Source organism: Corvus brachyrhynchos, unplaced genomic scaffold, assembly GCF_000691975.1.
Source record: "Corvus brachyrhynchos isolate BGI_N302 unplaced genomic scaffold, ASM69197v1 scaffold223, whole genome shotgun sequence".
NCBI classification, from domain to species: Eukaryota; Metazoa; Chordata; class Aves; order Passeriformes; family Corvidae; genus Corvus; species Corvus brachyrhynchos.
In genome coordinates this window covers 5,424,053-5,431,767 of record NW_008237174.1, presented here as the reverse complement: position 1 = coordinate 5,431,767, position 7,715 = coordinate 5,424,053, and the positions used below count along the sequence as shown (strand labels likewise).

Genomic DNA, 7,715 nt, shown 5'->3' with positions numbered 1-7,715 from the left:
GTACTTCAGAGCATGTCCTGCCCCTGCACACATGGTGCAGACTGATCTCTACCCCTCGAGATCCTCTCTTATTTTGTAGAATGCTTCATTTCAGAAGACACACAAGGCAAAGAAGCAGCTCCTTCTCTTTGCTGTGCAGCTAATTAAAATGTAGGACATGGTACTAACAACACATCAATAATGCTGTAATATACAAATTTTGCACCTACTACACGTTGACCAGAGCTGACACTTCTTGTAGGAGAAAAACATGTATTACCCTGAGGATTAAAAGAAGAAAATGTTGACATAAACTGCTTAGAATTGTGAGCTGAGAAAGTTATTCCTAGCCATTGTCAGATTCTTTTCCTAAAGGATGACGAGCCTCATCACAAATGGAAATCTCTACTGCTTTAGTAGCTTTGTTTGTGATCTGGCTTCTTTCACTCCTTCTGCATGGAAATGCTCCCCCTATGAATGTTTTTACTTCTTTCACACTATTTTTTCAGGTGTGCCTTGAGATTGGCAATCCAGTGCATAAAATACCAAACTCTGGAAATTTCAAAAATAGGATTTTTTTGCAGTCTATAATAGAAAAACATTTATTTATGAATTTTAATAAAAATTTTGCAGGGTTTTAAGATTGTCTTTCTCATTTCTTCCTTTCTTTCTGTGTCTTTCAACTTTTTTTGCCAATGGACACTGAGTTTCATGCTAGTAAATCTTCATTGCACTTCCATCTCAATTTTAGATTTCAATTTTATTTTTTATTCCCCTTTTCTTTTCTCTTTCTTTTTTCTTATTAGTAAAGTTAAGTCCAAACCTGTGATTTCTTTAGAATATTTATTTATTTTTGGAAGTTTTCATTCCTCTATACAGCTTCAACAGCTATAAATCAAGAGATTTTAATCTAGTCTCACACTGGTTTTTGTCACGTCTCTTGTCCCATTACTGTCCAGTGAGTATCCCGGCAAGAGCATTCCTTGGCCCGGTAACACTTCTCACCTTTTGTACCAACTGTTAATTTTCTCCAAGGTGTTGTGGTCTAGCATAGCTTTGGCAATGAGGTCCTTCACAGATAGGAGCAGTTGTGAGCTGGGCTCTGGATGTTCCTGGGTGTTAAAGCAGCTTCAGGCTCCCTCAGTTTCTGTGACCTGGCTGGTACAGCTTCAGCGCAAGCAAACCACACCCTGAGACACATGCAATAGAGAAAAAGGTAAAGAAATTGAATTAATTGAAAAACATAATTAATGCAAACAAGAAGAAGAATTGCCAGAATTGCCTGCTTGTACTGAGCAAGAAGTTTCATTCTATCAACAGAGAGTGCATCCAGGTCAAAGTTAAAAATAATAAGATAAGTGCTTACTTTGAGTGAGTGTGAATAGCAAGGAAAAGGTATTAGCAAAGATTCTCTGGAACCATCTTTCAAGGTAGACCAAGTTCTGAACCTCTGTGTATACTGTAGAGTTAGATGATACAGGGTCAACAGGATGCCTTTTGAATCATTAATTGAGGTGTATGCTTAAAGTTGATTAGGCAGCTAAAACTCAGTGAGAGAAAGGTGATTCTTTGCCTCTTGTTTGCTGTTTTCAGGAATTGTGTTGATTGCATCATGCAGGCAGGAAAGGGTGAAGCACAGTGGTTAGGTCACCTTAATGAGGGCAAATGAAATGTGTTTCTTTCAAAGAGATGGAGAACCTTTTTAATTAGACATTTGTGGAACGCTATTATTCTTTTATATGTTATTTTTATTGTGGTTGTTTTCCCAGGAATCTTCATTTAACAGAGGGATGTTTTATGTGGTGTGTTCTGGTGTTGTGCATGGAGGCAGATGTTTTTATTTTTTGATTTTTCTTCTCAGGATCAAGGAGTATATATAACATATATAGTACTTTTAGACACACCATTTTTGTCACTCAAAAGTAACAGAAATAGCAGCTTTTCATATATACCATTTCCCACAAAGTAGATGAAACATGACTTCTGGGGGATCTGTTTGGTTGTGCTTTGTAGTTTTACATGTCTGCACTCTGCAGTAAAAAGTTCTATGAAAATTCCTTTATCATTACTTTAATAGATGAACCTTTCTCATAGAAAAATGTCCAAAAAAAAAAGTCTCCAGATGGCAGCCTACTGTCTCCATGTATCCACTATATTTTGAAAGTAAATTAGAAAATTCGGGAATTTTGTAAAGATTTTGAAAATTTTTCTCATCCTTGAATTTTTGGTGTGAAAAAATCTAGACTAGAGCTGGAAAGAAACCCTGAAGGGATTTAACCTGAAGACCAAATGCTTGATCACTACAGATCCCTTCCCATCTTCTGGAAAGAGCAACTTCCTAAAGATGCTCCCTGGGGGATGTATGTGGATGTTTGAAAGGAGAGGAATAAGAAACAAGGCAAGCAAGCAGGCATCTACCTCTGCATTTGATGATGATTTAATAAGAACAAATTTATGTGTTTAACAAATGTTATGCTTCATCAGGGCTTCATGTTCAGATGCTAGGAAGACGTCTGGATGAGACAGTTGGAGTTTCCATTCCAGCTTCTGGAGCTGGATTTCTAAACCTTTTCTTTCAAAGCAGAACTGCCATGGAGGAGCTAATGCCCTTATTTAATATAATAACGCTGTGATTAATATATCCTGTCAGTGTGTGGGAAACCTGAATTCAATTTCCTCGTGTGCCTGAGGGATTTGAACTCCAGACCACACAAAGTGACCTGATCAGCAAGCTACACTATTTTGTGGGTGCAGAAGACTCTCTTCATACTTTCTAAGTCATCCAAACAACACGCAAAGCCATCTGAAGGAAGGCTGATTGCTCTGCTATCTGGTAGTTGGTGTTCAGAAAACACAGGGCACTGAACACAGCTTCTATTCTCTGAGCAGTGCCTCTATCAGGAGCTGGCTATCCAAGGTGCCTGTTCCAGCCCTGTGCTTATGGACTGTGAGCCAGTGGGTATTTTCTGAGAATTTGAATATGGGCTCTGCAGATCCAGCATATGAATGTGTACCCAGGCACTAATCCCACACAAGTGTGTCAAGCTTCTCCCTGCTGTCTGAAAACATCCAGAAGCTTTGGGGAGCAGGACATCCCAAACATCTGAAAGGATGAGGCAACCACGGGTTACAAATTTGGTGAGGGCACAGGAATCAGTCCACAGCTTTTTGTAGGTTCAAGGCAAGAACCTCTCTCAGCTGAAGAAAAGGCTGAAATTTCTTAATCAGGTTAGTGAGTTTGCAGGGCAATACCATGCTTTCTGATTACATTGGGTATGGTTGCCTACAATTCCAACTCACAGTTATAACTGTTACATTTTATTGTCCCCTTGGTTATTTTCATTCCCAGTGCCACTACAGCTCTGAAACCAATTGTGGACGTGTGTAGGTCAAGGGGAAGGAAAATTAAGGGTCATCTTAAGTTTATACAGTGGTGCTTTTTCATTTTCTATAAAACTAACTACATTTAGGCTCCCTGTCGGGTAAGCCTTTTTTCCCTTGTCTGTTATTTTCAAAGAAGAGAGTGCATATGACAGTCTGAGAATAGCACCAGCCTGAACACAGATGGTAGGGATTACACCACACTGAGCCTTGACCTTCAAAAGCTCACCGTTCCTTTTCAAGGTTTCTCTTCTTTGACAGGTGTACTGGCTTTTGTCAATTACTTTCATTAATGCATTTTTTTCATTATGATCAATTACCTGTGGTTTAGATTGTGTCTCAAAATTACAGCAAGGCAGGTTCCAAACTGGAAAGCTGAAACTGTTTTCCATATTTTTCCCCTTTCTGTTGCCCCAAAGTACCCTGAAGCACTCAGAGATTTAACTCATAATGGAGAAATATCACCCAGTTCCTGCTCATTTCCATTAAGCACTTGGTCTGTGAGATTCTGGCTGAAGCACAAGGCTAAACCTCACAGATCAGGTTTGCAGGGGACTGTATTTAAAAGATACTATTTTCTGAGATGTTGCAAATTATTAAAAAAATTAATATGGGAACAGAAGTTAAGCACTGACTTTATAACGTGGAAGGAAAGTTTTCACAGGCCAGATAGAGCCCTTCTGTAACGTGTTGGTACCAGAGTGTAAATATCAAATGGAAATCAGCTATTTCAGGCCAAGGTAATTGAAGTAAATGGTATGCACTGGTACAGATGAAAACAGGATTCAGCCTTTTCTTTCTCAGAGATACTGGCAAGCTGGTCAGAAATCCAAATGCTTATTGCCAACCTCATGCCTTGAACAGCCAGAGCCATGGCAGTCCATGCAGGACCTGGCTGCTGATGTAAGAACAGATTCTCTTGGGAGTTTGGTTTTCCTCTGCTGTTTTGGGACTAGCTGAAAATGCCATAAATGGTTCTTCTTAACATCACAGAGTGACGTCTGTGACTGTAAGAGTGGTGGGAATCAATGACCAGTCAGGAGGACAGTGCAAGTTTCTCCCACTGTTCAGCATCTCACCAAAAAGTGTGGTTTGAATTTATTTCCGACAGAAGGTCAAATTTTTCTGGTAACAGTCTACTTGTTCCAAACCCAAAGCTATCTTTTCAGGACATATATAATGAGGAATCAGATCATACCTGCCAGTTTATGGCATTAAGGCAAAATGAGACTCTCTGTCCCCTCAGGTGTCTCACGTGGCCTCCTGGCTCTCTGAAGCTAGAACGAGGGGCAGAAAGGCTGGGCTGGGTTTGACCTGCCTGCGCATTTTGCCCTTTATTCACACAGGAGAGCATCAGAGCTGCAAAAAGACTACACATAGTGTGGCCTGGCTCCTCTCGCCCAAATGACTGTGGATGGGTTCTCAACGGCAAGAGAGATGAAGGGAAGGATTGAAATGTTTTTCTGGCTCAGTGCCTCCTTTCACACAGTGCTGAAACTGGAGGGATGATCTAGTCCCAAACCAAACCTTAAAAGGTGCTAACATACAGGACAGCCAGAGGGATAGAAACTCCTCATCGTTCACAAGGGAGATAAGCAATTAATGCTCATTAATGTTAATAAGAGTTACTGTGTAAATCCTCTGTTTCCTGGACCAAGTAAAAGAAAGTCTAAAACCATAATAAATCTGTCTCAAATTTAGTAATATTTATTCCAACTACAGTATAATCACAAGAATAACATTGTGGTGCTGTAAAACATGTTGAAATATAGTGTTACATCATCACTGCTATTTGTTACTATAATTTTATCCAATAAATTATGGTGCAATCCATGTCTTGGGATTAAAACGACAGATTTAATGTGGCATTTTTAGTCTGCATAATGCTCGTGGTTCAGGACAATAAGAGTTTTTATCTAAAGTAAATAGGTGATAAAAAAAGCCACATGAGACTGGCTTTCATTTTAAAACTTCATTAAAAAGGGATTTGTCATTATCACTAAATATGAGAGGAAAAAAAATCAAAACCTGAAATGCTCCATAAATTGACTCCATTTTTACCACATGACTTCTAATTTGAAATTTACTTTACAAACAAATGGTACTAATTTCCCATAAAAATCTCAATCACATTCAAAATGAGCTATTCACTTTGAAAGCCACGAGCTACCTAAAAGCTAAAGACAATTACAGAGTAGGGGTTTTTTTTGTATCAACACTGAAATGAAAATGATTTTCAGACTCCTCAGATTCCAGTAAATGCAACTTAGATCCCTCATGAGTACTCTGCAGTGAATAATGGAGAAACTAAGCCAAATATATGCAGGATTCTGGGTTTTTTTGGTTGGTTGGTTGATTTTTTGTGGGTTTTTTTTGACAAATAATAGGAGAGTAGTAACATACAATACATTCCAGAAACTGAGGTATCTAGAAATAATTTGCTCAGGTGGAATCTTCCTAAAATTGAATACAGTACCTACACTGTGCCTTATCTTCAGGTTTAGCAGTTGTTTTAGCAGTAACAGGAAGCATTTATTTTAAACAAAAAGGTTTTGGAAAAGAGGGGATAACATTAATTTCTTCTATATATACCATTACACATTAAAACCCTGGAAATAATTTCATCACTGAAGTGATGCATCTGAGGCTGCACAAACCCTATTTTGCATCTTTCCTTTACATGAAAATCACTCCAGAAAGAGTCAGCCTTTATTTGTATGAGGTGCTTGCAGACACTCAGGAAAACCTGACCAGTGGCTACTCAGGTTAGAGAATACAACAAAACGCTCTCATCCAGAGGGTCTCTGAGGAATGGTCTGGTTCAGTGAAAGTTCCTGACATGGATTCTGGGTATTTATGGGTTATTCCATTCCTCAGCAGAAGAGCCTCTGTCAAAACACTGTAGCAAGAAATTGCAGTAATACAATGATACAAATGAAAGTAGTTCCTTAATAATAATTTTTTCACACTTTTTATCAGTGAATTCTCACAGAGTACTATTATAGGTGGTAAAAAATTATCTGAGATAGATAATCTTTCTGTTGTGGGCTTGTGCTTATGAAATCTGGTTATTAATGATACTCTGTAGAACAAAACCCTGCAGTAAATAAAAAATAAAATATAAAAAGACAAAAAGCTTTAAATGATGTAAAATTACTTATCAGAAATATTATAATTCACTGCTGAAAGTGTACCTAAATTGAAAATGTGTTTCATAAACTGCCCCACTCCAAAAAAGTTTGTGAAAAGTTTTTAACAAAATATTTTTTCTTTGTGATATGTACTTTTATTTTATTAAAAACCTGGGACTTTTTCTCTGATTTTTTTTTTTCAAAGAGAAACATTCTATATGACTAGTTAATATTTTATGATTATGTTCTGAAATCACCATTTTCCTTGCTGATTTGAGCTTAAATTTGGAAAATCCCTTGGGCATCTGTTTATTGTCACCATGAAAAATATGGGAAAAAGAGGAATACAGAACACACGTCAGTGGACTACACCAAATGTTTGCTTAATGCTAAGCTTGTGCTTAAATTATTCTGATATGAGCCTGAGATTAATTCCAGCAGAAAACTAAACAATCACCAATTAAAAATGTGAATAAATTATGTTGTTTATCAGATCAGATCAGATTGAGATGAGCATGAGTATCTCTGAAAGGTACATTCTACATGAAGTTGTAGGAGTAAAATTTGGACAAGAGTTTAGAACTACTCTACTTAGTTGGAGAGCAATTAATTCAGGTCCAAAATGGAAATTTATCAAAAGCTTAGGTTCAGGTCATATTTATAAGCACTCAACAAGAATGTACAGATCTTAAGATCTGCCTAAATGTGCTATTGCTGTGTGAAATTATCCCAAAACTTGGTGCATACTTTGTTCTTTAAGTCAATGCTTTGTTCTTTAATTGGAAAGGTCTTAAACATATAATATGTCAAATTAAAGTAAAATAATCTGTTATTTTTCATATTAATTACATAATTACATTACACCACTATAAAATTGCTTCCAGTCTAATTATGTCTAGGCAGAGATTACTGGTAATTAATATAACAAATAATTTTGACTACAACTAGCAGTAATTGCTTTCTTGAAGACTTTTCTAAAACCTTTGAGTAATTTTCTTACTTCTACATACAGTACTGCAACAATTCTTTAGCACTTAGCAATTAATTACCTAAAGAAATCAGTAATTAATTGGTACATGGAATTGCATATTTGAAACAGAACGAGAAGAGGGGATACATTTGTTTTTGGAAGTGTTGGTGAATGGCTCCCTTGGTTAATGGCTCCACACTGGTGAGTGTAAGAGGCTCGGGGTGCACACACATGCACTGATGGCTGGGAGCAGG

The 7,715-nt window shown here is 37.4% G+C and overlaps 1 long non-coding RNA gene across 1 annotated transcript in view; it reads right to left on the bottom strand.

Annotated features, from left to right (window-relative positions):
- Window positions 1-618: 618 nt before the first annotated feature.
- Window positions 619-7,715, bottom strand: part of LOC108445348 — a 23,096-nt gene continuing 15,999 nt past the window's right edge. Inside the window, exon 3 of the long non-coding RNA XR_001860174.1 lies at window positions 619-1,169. This is a non-coding gene — a long non-coding RNA (uncharacterized LOC108445348). The remainder of the gene's footprint in view (window positions 1,170-7,715) is intronic.